The sequence below is a fragment of the Rhinatrema bivittatum genome, chromosome 1 (genome assembly GCF_901001135.1).
Source record: "Rhinatrema bivittatum chromosome 1, aRhiBiv1.1, whole genome shotgun sequence".
Classification (NCBI taxonomy): Eukaryota; Metazoa; Chordata; class Amphibia; order Gymnophiona; family Rhinatrematidae; genus Rhinatrema; species Rhinatrema bivittatum.
The window spans coordinates 350,522,886-350,536,724 of record NC_042615.1 but is presented as its reverse complement, the minus strand read 5'-3'; the positions used below and the strand labels follow the sequence as shown (position 1 = coordinate 350,536,724).

The following is a 13,839-nucleotide window of genomic DNA, read 5'->3' as shown; positions in this document are numbered from 1 at the left end:
GGGACCCTGTCTCTGCGCTCCCGCTCCTCGGGACCAGCCTACATCGGGGATCCTGCCTCGGCACTTCCCGCTCCTCGGGGCCTGGCTCAGAGCCTCTCCATCTGGGACCCTGTCTCTGTGCTCCTTCTCCTCGGGACCAGCCTCAGTGCTTCTACATCAGGGATCCTGCTTCAGTGCTTCCACTCTTTGGGATCTGGCTCAGCACTGCTACATCATGAAACCCTGTTATGGTGCTTCCGCCCCTCGGGGCCTGGGTCAGAGCTTCTACGTCACAAGACGCTGTTTCTATGTTTCTGCTCTGAACCTGTCTCAGCACTTCTACATTACAGGACTGTGTCTCTGTGTCCCCGCTCCCTGGGGCACCTATCAGCGCTTCCACATCACAGATCCCTGTTACTGCACTGCCGTCCCTCAGGCAGTCCCTCTGCGCTCCTTCTCTACTCGAACCTGCTACAACAGATTCCCTGCTCTAGCCCTGCTTCAGCATACCACTATTAAAGCCTCTGCTCTTGCACTTCCTCTCCTCAGGGCCAGTCCCTGGTTGTCCTGCTCTACTGCCTTCGGAACTGCTGTAGCACCTTACCCCTTGAGGCCTTCTCTCTCTCTTTCTCCGAGAGTACCTCAGTCTTGGACTGAACCTAACCTCTCTGACACTCTCTGCTTCCAGCCGCCTACTCTCTCCGGGACCAGCCACACAGAAATGCACCTAAGCCCTGCCAGCCCCAGCACCCAAGGGCTCAACCTGCAGGGAACGAGGGCCGGAACTGGCGAAGTTCCTGTCTGCCTCTGTTCCCAGCCAGCCTCATCTCCCGACGCTGGGGACCTGCGGGGCTCAATCCCACAGGAAGCACCAACCCCACCTCGGAGCAAGGGTCCACAATTCCTAACTGACACCATCCAAATGAGAGCTTTCTTGTTGAAGGGCAAGATTCAAAGGATTCGCCACCTGAGACTACTCTATATATCGTCAGTGTTGGCACATCAGATATTAACCCTGCTAGGCCACATGATGGTGGTCATTCATGTTGTTTCCCACACTCGGCTCCATATAAGAAGACTACAGTGGGGGCTCAAAGGTCAATGGTCACAGTATTTCCAACTGCTGTCAATCAAACCCTCTATGACAACATCCATGAAGAGAGACATAATGTGGTGGCTACAACCGAATAGCTTAACAAAAGGAGAAACTCTTCGACCACCACCTCATCAGAAGATTTTAACGACCAATGCGCCCACCTAGGGCTGGGGGGAGCATCTGCTACAATACAAGACGCAAGGTCTGTGGTCATAGGAGGAGACCACCCTCCAAATAAATTTGCTAGAACTTAGAACTATAGGGAACGCTCTCGTTGCATTCAGGCACCTTCTCTGGGAACATTAGTAATGATTCACACGGACAATCAAATGGCTATGTTCTACATAAACAAGCAAGGAGGGTCCGGTTAAGGATGCTGTGGAGGGAAATAGTCTTGATTTGGGAATGGGCCATCGACCTGTCCATTTTGCTTCAAGCTACTTATCTACCGCATCTGGCAAATGATGGCGGACCGCCTAAGCAGAGTGTTTCATCTGCATGAGTGGTCCATAAATTAGGCAGTAGTCAGCGATCTCTTCTTTGAGTGGGGACTACTGTGGATAGATCTATTTGCAATGGAACACAACAGGAAATTGTGAAGGTTTTGTTGCATACTACCGAGTTAGGACAGGAAAACTCCGGCATGGGCAATGGTCTCATGTACACCTTTCCACCAATTCCTCTAATTTCTCAGACAATTCAAAAGATGAGTCAAGACAGAGCGCAAATAATCCTCATAGTTCCAGTGTGGCGAGACAGCCTTGGTATGCGTATCTCGTGCAATATTCCACACAGAACCCAAGGCCTCTGGGCCACGAACCACATCCTCTGACTCGCTCCAGGGGCGATCCGGGAAACTACAGACCGGTTAGCCTGACTTCAGTGCCAGGAAAAATAGTGGAAAGTGTTCTAAACATCAAAATCACAGAACATATAGAAAGACATGGTTTAATGGAACAAAGTCAGCATGGCTTTACCCAGGGCAAGTCTTGCCTCACAAATCTGCTTCACTTTTTTGAAGGAGTTAATAAACATGTGGATAAAGGTGAACCGGTAGATATAGTATACTTGGATTTTCAGAAGGCGTTTGACAAAGTTCCTCATGAGAGGCTTCTAGGAAAAGTAAAAAGTCATGGGATAGGTGGCGATGTCCTTTCGTGGATTGCAAACTGGCTAAAAGACAGGAAACAGAGAGTAGGATTAAATGGGCAATTTTCTCAGTGGAAGGGAGTGGACAGTGGAGTACCTCAGGGTTCTGTGTTGGGACCCTTACTGTTCAATATATTTATAAATGATCTGGAAAGAAATACGACGAGTGAGATAATCAAATTTGCAGATGACACAAAATTGTGCAGAGTAGTTAAATCACAAGCAGATTGTGATAAATTGCAGGAAGACCTTGTGAGACTGGAAAATTAGGCATCCAAATGGCAGATGAAATTTAATGTGGATAAGTGCAAGGTGATGCATATAGGGAAAAATAACCCATGCTATAATTACACGATGTTGGGTTCCATATTAGGTGCTACAACCCAAGAAAGAGATCTAGGCGTCATAGTGGATAACACATTGAAATCGTCGGTTCAGTGTGCTGCGGCAGTCAAAAAAGCAAACAGAATGTTGGGAATTATTAGAAAAGGAATGATGAATAAAACGGAAAATGTCATAATGCCTCTGTATCACTCCATGGTGAAACCGCACCTTGAATACTGTGTACAATTCTGGTCGCCGCATCTCAAAAAAGATATAATTGCGATGGAGAAGGTACAGAGAAGGGCTACCAAAATGATAAGGGGAATGGAACAACTCCCCTATGAGGAAAGACTAAAGAGGTTAGGACATTTCAGCTTGGAGAAGAGACGACTGAGGGGGGATATGATAGAGGTGTTTAAAATCATGAGAGGTCTAGAACGGGTAGATGTGAATCGGTTATTTACTCTTTCGGATAGTAGAAGGACTAGGGGACACTCCATGAAATTAGCATGGGGCACATTTAAAACTAATCGGAGAAAGTTCTTTTTTAATCAACGCACAATTAAACTCTGGAATTTGTTGCCAGAGAATGTGGTTCGTGCAGTTAGTATAGCTGTGTTTAAAAAAGGATTGGATAAGTTCTTGGAGGAGAAGTCCATTACCTGCTATTAAGTTCACTTAGAGAATAGCCACTGCCATTAGCAATGGTTACATGGAATAGACTTAGTTTTTGGGTACTTGCCAGGTTCTTATGGCCTGGATTGGCCACTGTTGGAAACAGGATGCTGGGCTTGATGGACCCTTGGTCTGACCCAGTATGGCATTTTCTTATGTTCTTATGTTCTTAAAGGGGATCTCTTATTCATCCTCTACAGTCTTCACTCTATCTAACAGCATGGATGTTGAACGCAAAATTCTAAGGAATTTGGCCCTTCCAACTCAAATACAGGACATTCTAATAGCATCGAGGAAGCCATGAACTCATCACAATTATGCATTCAAATGGAAACGGTACACTGGATGGTATAATGTTCTATTGTGCCCTTCAGAGCTTCACAGACACAGTTACTGACCTATTTACATCATTTAGTCAAGATGGGTCTAGCGACGTCCTCTGTCAAAATGTATCTCAATACGATCGCAGCCTACCATAATAGAATGCAGGTTCCTCAATTGCAGTTCACCCTCTCATATCTCGATTTATGAATGGGCTTCTTCATCTCAATCTGCCTCTACAAAAGCCATCCAATTCCATAGTACATAAACATAGTTTTGACATATTTAATGACGGATCCTTTCAGACTGATTCAATCACCTCTAAAATTTCTTGCAGCAGTTACCTCAACAAATGAACTGCAAGCCTTAGTGCGCCTGGATGCCCAATGCAGTATGGTAATGAGGTGCAGCGCTAAAAAGGATGCACTAGGGATCAATTGTACTCCCCTAGCGCAACCTTGGCATCAAGCGCCCAGGAGACATGGCTGTGAGTACAGCCAAACGTTAGAGAATGGATGCTCAATTTACGAATGTCTGTTTTCCTAACCCGCACACAGCCACGGGTTAGGAAAACGGATGCAGTAAATTGAGCGTCGGTTTTCCTAAACTACTCACCATCAAGATTTTTTTAAATTGCTGCTTTTTGTAATTCCTCATACTTTGTATCACGATGATACCAAAAGTAGGGGAACCTCAGAAGGCAGGATTTTTTTGTTTTTTTAGCGAGCCCTTGATGCATGGCAAGACTTAACAACAGCTCCAGGGCTGGTGTTAAATTTGCCATGTTAAAAAGTGTGCATCGGGCGCATGGCATTTTTTTGCATCGGGGGTAATAGCTAATATTCTCATCTACATGGCATTTACTTGTGATGAGTGATATTAGCTATGCATGAATTTAGACGTGCTAATCCCCTTATTACATCGGGTGTGAGTCTAGCACATCCAAAACACACATCCAGTCACTGGTTATGCTGTGCACTAGCCTGAACGCATGATATTACCTAGCATTTGGGAATTCCATTTTTTAAAAATCCTTGGCAATAATTATCAGCTATTTGAGGGTACATAAGCATTTTACTTCATAATGAATTGAACCCTCAAGTTTCCTTTAAAAAAAAGGAAGCCATGCTTTTTGATACTAAGATTCCTTAGTGTAATAATGATGCTCTGATTCAATAGTTATTCAAGTATGACGAGCCATTATCAATTCTTTTCTTAGTCATGCTGCTAAAAACTACCATAACTTCAGTGAATGATCTTTATATGCTCTGAATCAGAAATGTTTCCCAGTTATTCCCTAATGTTGCGATCCCCCCTGTTGCTGCGCTACAGGAGGTATCTTACCTTCCTCCAGAGGCCGCTCTGAAGCCAGGGCCTCGCCTACGCACCGTCCGGGACTTGCTCCAGGGCCGGAGAGGCCTAGCTGTTCCTGTGGCTTCGTGCCTGTGTCTGGACTTCCTGTTTCCAGCCACGCCCGTTTCTCTAGGGGCTGGCCCGCAGCTCTCTTCCCCAGTTATAGGGCCAGCAAGGGGCGGTCCTGTCTAACTCCTCCCAGGGAGTTGCCTACAACCTCCAGTATATAAGGACTTGCTTGTTAGTTCCTGTTTGCCTTCGGATTGGGTTACACAGTTGTCTGTGGCCTCTCCCGATCAAGGTCCTCCGTGGTCTGCCGTGTCTAGATGGTACCTTGTCTCGATGTCTGTTTCTGACCGTGCCCTGATGTCTTCGTGTCTCTGCCTTGACCTACGTCCTCGTCTGGTTCCTGAGCCTTCTGTCCTGTTGGGCCCTGGAGTGGCCAACAGGAGGGATTCGTCCCACGGGCTCTTGAGCTTCTGTTCCTGCCAGCCGAGGGGCTTCGGATGTCAGTATCCCAGCATCGGAGTTCCTGCTCGCCTGGATCTTTCCTATGTCTTGCTTCAGCCCTTGCCCTGATGTCTCCAACGTCTTGCTTCAGCCTCTCTTGGATGTCTGCTTCAGCCCTCGTCTCACGTCCTCAGTGTAAGGACTCTGTCTGCCCTCGCCTCTGTCCGGCCTGCTGCCCATTGCCGTTCCCAGCGGCAGGTCTGAAAGGGCCGGGAACAGTCGGAGGACCGTTCATTAGTCAACTTCCCCGTGTTGGCTACCATGGGCATGCAGGTCCGGCTGAGGGTCGGACTCCCTGCTTCTGTTCCTGCCTGCCTGGCTCACCATGCCTGCTCAGCTCACCTCCCACGGTATGGCTTGGGGCTCCTCCTTGAGTCCTGCCGTGGCCCAAGGGCTCACCACCCGCTTACGATGACCGCGCCCGCGTGCGCTCGTAACACCTAATTAAGAAATTTCTGATGACTATCTATTATTGGACTGTGGAAATATATCTCTATCAGCATTACTAAACGGTGAATTTCTATTAAAAAATAGAGGGTAAGCAATCTTCGTTCATTCCCCTTCTAAATTCAGAATTGAGTCTGCATGTTTTATCATTTATTGGAGTTACAAAGAATAAAGAATAAATTATAAGGGCCTGATTTTCAAAAGCATTTACATGCTTTAAATTAGGTTTTACCCATGTAAATGAGCTTTTGAAAATTGCTATAATATAGGCCATTGAATTGTCAGTAGGTTTTTCTTGGAATCATACACTAGATATATGCAGACGACATTCAATTAATCCTACTGGTTGAAGAATCAATTGAAAAAACACTGAATTTTGCAATGTTATATCTAGACATAATAAAACAACTATTAAACCAAATGGAACTAGTAATCAACATTGAAAAAACAGAATTTGGAGGAAGTGACGTCATCCCGGGGCAATGGCAGCTTGATCTCTGTGCTCGCAGTAGCAGGGAGAGGAAAAAAGCATGCAACCTCGGTGACACGGCACCCCGACGGCTAAGACGAGCAGGGCAAGCAGGGGGAAATGCCGGGCTATGAGTAGGGTCAATTTCAGGAAGCGAGCAGCAGCCGGCAGTGAGAACGGGGCAGAGGAGGAGGGAGCCCCGCGGGAGGTGAAGAATGAAAGTATGGCGCCGGACCACGTGGTGGAGTCCGGGATCGTGACGAACTAACTCCCCAGCGCACCAAAATTGCTTACCTTGTAATAGGTGTTATCCCAGGACAGCAGGATGTAGTCCTCACATATGGGTGACATGAGTAATGGAGCCCTATGTACGGAAAACTTCTTTAAAAGTTTCTATGAAACTTTTGAATGGCACCGGAGTGCCTACTGAGCATGCCCAGCATGCTATGATATTCCCTGCCACAGGGGTCTCTCTTCAGTCTTGTTTTGTAGCAATAAGCATTAGCCAAAAATAAAATAATAAAACGTAACGGACCCAACTCCGCGGGGTGGCGGGTGGGTTTCGTGAGGACTACATCCTGCTGTCCTGGGATAACACCTATTACAAGGTAAGCAATTTTGCTTTATCCCAGGACAAGCAGGATGCTAGTCCTCACATATGGGTGAATAGCAAGCTAGAGGCTGAGTCATTTTGTGCTGAAGTAACCGTGAGGTATTGTTGTTGAAATGAATCAGCCGAAATCACAGCAGGTTGGATGTAGAAGGAGTTGGGATTATACTGGAAACAAGTTCTTTAAGACGGATTGTCCATATGCTGAATCTTGTCTTCCTTCCTTGTCTAAGCAGTAGTAAGCTGCAAAGGTGTGAAGAGAACTCCATGTTGCTGCTTTACAAATGTCCAGAATAGGCACAGAGCGAAGGTGTGCTACTGAGGCTGACATTGCTCTGACTGAGTGTGCGTTTTTCATAACAAAATTGAATGCAATCTGCTAGCCATTTTGACAGAGTATGCTTACCCACTGCTTTGCCTGGTTTGTTTGGATCATAGGATACAAACAGCTGACTGGATTTTCTTTGGGCTGTAGTGCGGTTCAAATAGAAGGAGAGCGCACGCTTACAGTCCAACGTATGTAGGGCTCTTTCACCTTGGTGGGAATGAGGCCTAGGAAAGAATGTAGGTAAAACTATTGATTGATTTAAGTGAAATTCCGTGACAATCTTAGGAAGGAACTTTGGATGTGTCCGGAGGACTACCCTGTCATGTAAGAACTTTGTAAAAGGTTCGTATGTGACTAGTGCTTGTAATTCACTGACCCTTCTGGCCAAAGTGATGGCTATGAGAAATACCGTTTTCCAAGTAAGGTATTTAAGGTCACAGGTACTTATGGGTTCAAAAGGAGAACGCATAAGTCTAGTGAGTACTACGTTCAGATCCCATTGTATGCTTGGGGAATGAACTGGAGGTTTAATGTGAGTTAGGCCTCTCATGAATTTACTGATGAGAGGCTGCGTGGAGATCGATGCATCTCCCAACTTATTATGATAAGCTGAGATTGCACTTAAATGTACCCTTACAGATGATGTCTTAAGACCAGAGTCTGAGAGATGGTAAAGGTAATCTAGTAGTGAGGTAGTGGGGCAAGTGAAAGGATCTAAATCTTTCTGAGTGCACCACAGAGTAAACCGTTTCCATTTGTAGGAATAATTCTTTCTAGTGGAAGGTTTACGGGACGCTATCAGCACTTGAGATATAGCGGATGGAAGGTTGAGAGGTCGTAAGATCAAGCTTTCAACATCCATGCTGTCAGGGACAGGGATTGAAGGTTGGGATGGCGCAACTGACCCTGTTCCTGAGTTATGAGATTGGGAGCTACTCCTAGACGAATAGGATCCCTGACTGATAGATCTAGCAGTATGGGGAACCATACTTGTCGAGGCCAATATGGGGCTATGAGTATCATGGTCCCTTTGTCGTGTTGTAGCTTCACTAGTGTTTTGGTTATGAGTGGTATTGGTGGATACGCGTATAACAGGCCTGCATTCCAAGGGCGAGCAAATGCGTCCTTTGGTAGGCTGTTTTGCTGCCCGAGGAGAGAGCAGTAATTGTCCACTTTGTAGTTGAGCTGGGATGCAAAGAGATCTATCGTCGGTTGACCCTAGCGTTGGAAGATTTTGAATGCTATTGTTGGATCCAAGGACCATTCGTGTGGTTGGAACTGACGACTGAGGCGATCCGCTACTGTGTTGTGGATGCCTGCTAGGTAGGTGGCCCGTAGAAGAATTGAGTGTGCTAGGGCCCAGTCCCAAATTTGAGCTGCTTCTTGACAAAGGAGATAAGAACCTGTTCCCCCTTGTTTGTTGATGTACCACATGGCTACTGTGTTGTCCGTTTGGATCAGAACAGTCCTGTGTGATAGGCAGTCCTTGAACACATGCAGCGCATAACGTATAGCTCGAAGCTCTAGGAAGTTTATTTGAAAAGAAGCTTCGAGTTTTGTCCACTTGCCCTGTGTCTTTAGATGACCAATGTGTGCTCCCCACCCTAAGGTGGATGCATCTGTAGTCAAAGTCACTTGTGGAACTGGCTGCTGAAAAGGTAGGCCTTTGAGTAGGTTGTTCACTGATGTCCACCAGAGAAGTGCAGATCTGAGTTCTGGAGTTACACAAACGGGCGTGGACATTTGCTGAGTGGCTTGAATCCACTGAGTTTTCAGTGTCCATTGAAGTAGTCGCATGGTTAATCTGGCCATGGGAGTTACGTGAACCGTGGAAGCCATGTGCCCTAGAAGAATGAGGCACTGGTGAGCTATAACTTGGGTGTGGTTGCGAAGATCGTGAGTTAACCGGACAAGTGTTTGAGCACGGTCTTTTGGAAGAAAAGCCATTGCTAATGTAGTGTTCAGTTCCGCACCTATGAACTGTATGAGATGAGTTGGTGACAGATGGGATTTTTGGTAGTTGATTAGAAATCCCAAGGAGTGCAGCACTTGGATGGTGAGCTCGAGAGAAGTGAGAGCTCCTTCTTTCGATGGACTTTTGATGAGCCAATCGTCCAGATAAGGAAACACGTGCACTCTCTGCTTGTGGAGGTGTGCCACCGCTACAGCCATGCATTTTGTGAACACTCTTGGTGCAGACGCAAGGCCGAACGGCAGCACTCTGTATTGGAAATGTTGATTCAGTACTCGAAATCGCAGGTACTGGCGATGAGGAGGATAAATGGGAATGTGAGCGTTCGCATCTTGAAGATCCAGAGAGCAGAGCCAATCTCCCCTTTGAAGAAGAGGTAGAATGGTGCCTAGGGACACCATTCTGAACTTTTCTTTTTTGAGAAATTTGTTGAGATTTCTGAGGTCTAGAATAGGACGTAGGCCTCCTGTTTTCTTTGGAATGAGGAAATATCTGGAGTAGAATCCTCTGCCTTTTTGAGGCCCAGGGACTGGTTCTATGGCCCTGGCTCTCAAAAGGGTGGATAATTCTGTGTGAAGAATTAAGGAATGTTGATTTATTGTCGAAGATGGCAATGGTGGATTTTCTTTTGGGAGAGTTAGGAAATCCAGTCTGTAACCGTGAGTGGTGATGGATAACACCCACTGGTCGGTGGTAATGGAGGTCCAATAGTTGTGGAAGTACTGTATGCGGCCTCCCACTGGTGTTTCTGGGAATGGGTTGGACTGGCTGCTGCTCTCTGGTGCTGTTCAGAAACCAGAAGTAGTTGTGGTTTGTGGAGGTGGCTGAGGTCTTGCTGGCCTCTGCCTAGGTTGTTGGCGTTGTGTTGGGCGGTTAGCCCTTTGCCTACCTGCTGGGGGATAGTACCGACGTGGACGGTAGTATGGTCGGCGAGTGTCCCGTCTGGGATACTTCTTGGAAGAAGTGTGAGTATCCTGAGTTTGAGAGGATAATTGCTTTAAGGGCTCGGTGTGGTCTCGTAAGGTTGCCACCGCTTCCTTAATCTTCTCCCCAAAGAGGTTATCCCCTAGACAAGGCAGGTCCGATAAATGCTCCTGAACCTCTGGACGAAGATCAGAGGCCTTCAGCCATGCCCACCTTCTGGCAGCTATGCCGGATGCTGACAAGCGTGCTGCTGTTTCATAGCAATCGTAAGTTGCTCGAACTTCATGCTTGCCCGAGTCAAGGCCTTTGTGTACAACATTTTGTAGTGATTCCTGAAACTGCTCTGGAAGGGAAAGCGAGAGCTCCTGAACCTGTTTCCACAGGTTTCGCTGGTATTGATTCATATAGAGCTGGTAAGAAGCAATCCTTGAGACCAGCATGGAACCCTGAAATATCTTTTTCCCTAGGCTGTCCAGGAATCTGCTTTCTTTCCCAGGTGGTAGGGAAGCATGAGACTTTTGCCTTTTTGCCTTCTTTTGCGCAGATTCAACCACCACTGATTGATGAGGCAATTGAGATCTCTGGAATCCTGGAGCAGGTTGTACCAGATAAGTGGCGTCAGCCCTCTTGTTTACGGATGATACGGAACTTGGGTGTTCCCATATTCTGTGCTGTAAATCTTGGAATACCTCATGCACCGGGATTGCCAATAGTTCTTTGGGAGGGTCCATGAATTGGAGGACCTCCAAAGTCTTTTGTCGCTCATCTACCTCCGTTTGGATAGCGAAAGGTATGGTCTCCGCCATTTCCCTAACAAAGTTAGTAAATGAGAGGTCTTCCGGTGGAGATTTTCTATGGTCTATTGGTGGAGAAGGATTTGAAAATATCTCTTCATCCGAAGAAAAATCAGAGGTGGAGTCTCCAGTATCCTGATGTGGATCTTGAGGATGTAATGGAATCGGTGAGCGAGGCCTAGTAGGTCGTGGTACTCCTGAGGGGCCTGGTACTGAGTCCAATGGTAAACGCCTTGGTACTCCAGACGGTACTGGTACAGGGTCCAGAGGCATCTGCTTCGTAAGGATGTCCAAAAGTGAGTCCAGTTTGTTAAGAACTGGATGTAACACGGTGACATCCTTAGGAGGAACCGGCGCTGGTGTCGCTGGCACCGAGGAAGGGATCGGTGGAGACGTGTGCGGCATCGGTGACTTTACCGGGAGAGGAATCGACTCCGGTTCCGCTGGCATCGTCGGTGACCTCGGAATCGACGGAATGGGCGTCGATGGTGATGGCACCGGCATCGATGGTGATGGCACCGGCATCGATGGTGGAATCGCTTCACGTAGCACTTGTTGCACCGCTTGACATATCAGGGAGTCAAGTTCCTCTCGCGCAGCTGGTGAAAACAGAGCAGCTGTGGAGGGAGGCGGTGGAGGCGATGCCGATACCCCCTCAGAGCCCTGAGGAGGTTCGGAACCCGGCACCGATATCGGTGGGGAACGCCTTTCAGTAGGCCTTGGAGCCTCTTTCTCCGTTCGGGCTTTCTTAGCCGGAGAGGCCGTACCTGTGGACGTCTCTTCGGTCATCGTATCCTGTCGCCTCCGATGGCGATGGCGATGCTTCTCCTTCTGCTTATCGCTGCCCGAAGTCGATGCTTTTGATGATATCGACTGGGAAGAGGCTGAGGCATCTCCCGCCTCCGGTTGTTTTTTCTTGAGCAGAAGTTGACGAACGGAAGCTGTTGGAGAGGACTGCGCTGAAGTCGATGCCCGTGGAAGGAGCTGAATGGAAAAAAGTTGCTCCATTTTTTCAGCCCTCAGACGACGACCTTTACTGGTCATTTCAGCACAAGATTTGCACTTTTGAATATTGTGGTCTTTGCCTAAGCAAAGAACACATTCAAAATGCGGGTCAGTAATCGACATTGTTCTTGTGCAATTGGGGCACTTTTTGAAGCCGGAGGCCATGGCGCCGGACGGCCGTCGACGGCAAAACCCCCCGAAATTATCGCTCCCAGCCGGGAATCGATAACCGAAAAAGTTACCCCTGGTAATAAATTTGAAAAAACCCCTGCGGTTAAACAATTTTTGTTAAATTTAGTACAAGGTGAAAATCACCTCAAGACTCCTATTAACCCGCGATGCTAACGGCTTCGCGGAAAAAAGAAGACTGAAGAGAGACCCCTGTGGCAGGGAATGTCATAGCATGCTGGGCATGCTCAGTAGGCACTACGGTGCCATTCAAAAGTTTCATAGAAACTTTTAAAGAAGTTTTCCGTACATAGGGCTCCATTACTCATGTCACCCATATGTGAGGACTAGCATCCTGCTTGTCCTGGGATAACCCCAAAGAGCAGTACGAACAGGGGGGAAGGAACAGTTTGACTTGCAATTGCAGTGAAACGGCACCCCGACGACCAAGACGAGCAGGGAGAGCAATTTAAAGAAGATAGCGGCTGCAGGCAGTGAGAGCGTGGCGGAGGAGGAGGGAGCCCCGCGGGAGGTGCAGGACGCATAAATGGCGCCGGGCCACGTGGTAGAGCCCGGGACAGCGGCAAAATAACATCCCAGTGTCCCCGATGTGCAGTGGGAACAGCGGGGAAGAAACAGCTCGATTTCATGTGCAGCTGTAGCAGCCGGCTCTGAGCTGGACTGGAGTGGGTGCGAGTCAGCCGGTAAGAGAATCCCCCGGGGGGCGGCAGAAGTCAGTAAGGCACTGGAGCATGATCCTGGGACGAAGGCCGCGGAGTAAAGGTACCCCGGGGCTTGGGAAGCTCAGGACAGTAAAGGGGAAGTGAATGGCAGCCCGAAAGAAAATAATAGACCTATCAGCGTTTGCATACAGCGAGAATATGGAGGGAGAGAAAGGAGCCCCGAGGGGGGACGAAGAAGGCAACATGACACCCGAGCTAGCTGCATCCGGCGGGTCACACATGGCAAAGCATACTGAGAATAGCCCCACTAAGCAGGAGCTGCAGACGTGGTTGAAGGACATGAAACAGGAAATTATTCAAACACTGAAATTGGAAATAAAGGAAAACATGGGGACGCTTAGAGTGGAGGTGGAAGAGCTTGGTGAACGCGTCCATGTGGTGGAGCAGAGTGTGGATGAGCAGGCCACCACCCTTGTGTAACACACCAAAGAGATTAAAACCCTGCAGCAGGTCACGGAGGATTCATTGACTAAAATAGAGGATTTGGAAAACCGGCAGCGTCGCTGCAATATTAGAAACCGTGGTATACCGGAGGGGGAAGAAACTATTGATTACGGAACGGTTGTGCAAAACATCTGCAGGTCCATATTAAGCACGGTCACGGAGAAACCATATGGGCAACCAATTCTTATTGATAGAGCTCACTGCGCATTGGGTAAACCCCTTAATAACAAACCGCGGAATATCGTGGCCTGCCTGCATAACTTTCCCACCAAAGAATTGATCATGAATAAAGCGCGTGGCCTGGGGCGGATAGTGTGGAAAGGAGCAGAGATACAAATCTTCAATGATGTGTCTGCAGTTACCTTACAAAAAAGACGGGCGATGAAAAATATTACTGAGACTCTGAAAGCGGAGAATGTGAGATATCGATGGTTGTACCCGTTTGGAATTATGTTTACTATCAGTGGGAACTCCTGTGTCGCAAAAAGCCCGGAGGGAGCAGAAAAATTCTTGAGACAACAGGGCATT

At 47.7% G+C, this 13,839-nt stretch overlaps 1 protein-coding gene across 2 annotated transcripts in view; it reads right to left on the bottom strand.

Annotated features, from left to right (window-relative positions):
- Window positions 1-13,839, bottom strand: part of CCDC158 (coiled-coil domain containing 158) — a 1,731,209-nt gene that overhangs the window by 1,267,401 nt on the left and 449,969 nt on the right. The window lies entirely within an intron of this gene.